The sequence below is a fragment of the Haliotis rubra genome, unplaced genomic scaffold, assembly GCF_003918875.1.
Source record: "Haliotis rubra isolate DU_JTF1 unplaced genomic scaffold, ASM391887v1 Scf20, whole genome shotgun sequence".
Classification (NCBI taxonomy): domain Eukaryota; kingdom Metazoa; phylum Mollusca; class Gastropoda; order Lepetellida; family Haliotidae; genus Haliotis; species Haliotis rubra.
In genome coordinates, this window is record NW_025766003.1 from 3,840,541 (window position 1) to 3,843,031 (window position 2,491).

Genomic DNA, 2,491 nt, shown 5'->3' on the forward strand with positions numbered 1-2,491 from the left:
ATTTTGAAACCATTCTTTATTACCTTTGTTTCTTTATTTGCTTATTGTTTTAACGTCGCTCCGTAATGGGTTGCTGGAGATACATTTTAATCCCAGATTTCTACGGGCTGGTGGTATGTTTCTTCACAACTGTATTGTAAAGGCTGAATATCCTGCCCTTTACCAGTTATCTGATAGGGTTTTGAGGCTCAAGGCACTGGTGCCATGGGTTCCATAGCAACAGTTTTTTTTAGCCAATCCCAGGGCTATGTTGTCACATGACAGGGAGGCAAGAGGGAGCGTGGGACCCCCCAAGCCTGAAATTTTCTCTTTCCGCCTGCACTGTCGAGGTGACAACAAGCCAACTTTACTTGTGGATTGTGTATTAGGTAAGAACCTCAGTTTGCTTCTCAAATTGCAACTAGGTCTCTGTATTAAAAATTCCAATGCATAGTCATGTTGTTAGCAGGATAAGTAATTATCTGCAGCTTTTAAATTAATGCATTATTTAATTTGATAAATCAAAATTAAAACAAGTGTTAGGGTCAGTGTCATCAATTATTTTTTGCTGTGCGAAACTGGCGAAAGGTCACTCATCTGTGACTGTCAAACGTGCACTCGATGGCAAGAATAAATGACATGTACTCATTGTAATATATTTTCATCTAGAAATTCATTTTAGTAAAGTGCTTTGTGTGTTTAGCATTAATTCGCTTATTTGACCTGCCAGTCAAAATTGTCTCTACCTCATTGCTAAATTCAAAATTCCATTTATTTACAACTTGTTGCTGTTAACAACAGAACTCTTTTTTGCCGTGTATTCCTAAATTAAAAGTGGCTGTATCATTGTCCCGGTTTCCAAACCATGCGCTCAGTTAAAGGATCACGGTATCATCTGGAAGCAATTAGTGGCGACCATGCCCACTGACAGTGCTGACCTCACCACCAAACAGGACACCACTTTGGCTGTCTTCGGCTCTCCCTCGGCATACTACGGTTCCCGTCCGGCTTCATTACAAAATGACTGCACCGGATGTAAACAAAGGCTAGGGACCGTCGTCTGCTTCATGTTTATCTTAACATAGCAAAAGCCCACTATGATCTCATGTCACTTTATCCAGTATATCTGTAAAGTACTACTGATGGGTAATCCCATATTCACAGTGTAATCATTCAGCATTTGAATATTATTGTCATCTCCAAACTTTGTTTATTTTCTGAACAAGATTATTTTCTCGTTCTCTTCGCGTCTGCCGTTACGCAATCAAACGTTGCCAACAGGCATAGCATTGACTACCATGCACCTATATCAATCTGTTCTGTGAAATATCAGTCACAATTATTTCTTGCTAAATGTAGTATTTCTATATGTTGTTACATCAACCATATCTTAGTATGTTTCCCACTTGATGTGAAAGTGAAGTCACACTTTATTCAATAATAATATAATGCTATTATATTATATATGGTAATAATATACCTGCAAATTGTAGTAATGTAAATAATGTAATATCCATGTATTACATCTTATCAATTTATTTACTATAATTAGGTGTGTTCATTCTGGGTAGCCCCAAGTGGTTTACCTACTGGGTGTATTGACATTCTGTTAGAGCTAGCCTCATATTGACTAGTATGATCATCCAACAGGTAGTCATACCCCATTTTCCTTTAGCCACATGTGTCGTACAGGCCAGGTGTCCTGTCGTAGCTATTGTTTATATCAATTAAAACCGGTTTTCTGTATCATATATTCCAAATGTGTTGGGTATAATACCACTTTGTGTATATATGTGTATTTTATATATTTCCCATTGGCCCTTAAAGTTAATGTGACTTTCACCTCTCACCTCAGGTGGGGCCCTATATAAACTCCTCTGATAGGAGGGTGTAGTGATTCTTTCGGGTTATATAGTTAGAGTTATTTATGTAAATAATCTATGGAATTGTGTGCTCACATATGCACATATGCTTTGTTCCAATGTTGTGTTTATATATTCTCTAATAATCTTGTTCCCCCTAATAAGTATTGTCGTCACATCCCTGTATATCACTCGTATTATTGTTAATTTTCATATTTGTATCTGTACAATGGCTCTTTCTGCCTGCACTGTCGAGGTGACAACAAGCCAACTTAACTTGTGGATTGTGTTTTAGGGTTCACCTGGACTGTGCAGTCAGAAATTGTAACTCTGTAACCAAGACTTCTATTTTAATACATATTATTGCTGTCTTTTTGTGTTGTGTCATCTTTGACTGGAGCACTTCGCGCAATGGACACACTTGCCCATGCCTTTTCCCTTGAGACGTTATTGTTACGCAACCGCAGCAAGTACTCAAGTCTTACAGTAGGACGCCACTGTTTATGCAACAGATAACGATTCGGAAGCCAGGGGCTGACCCACTTGAGGATATTTTTTTCTTTCATATCAGGAGCCAGTCATCGTTAATCACGTTGACAGGATGACGTGCTAGATATTTACCTTTTGCTGCACATTAACATTGCTCGTGG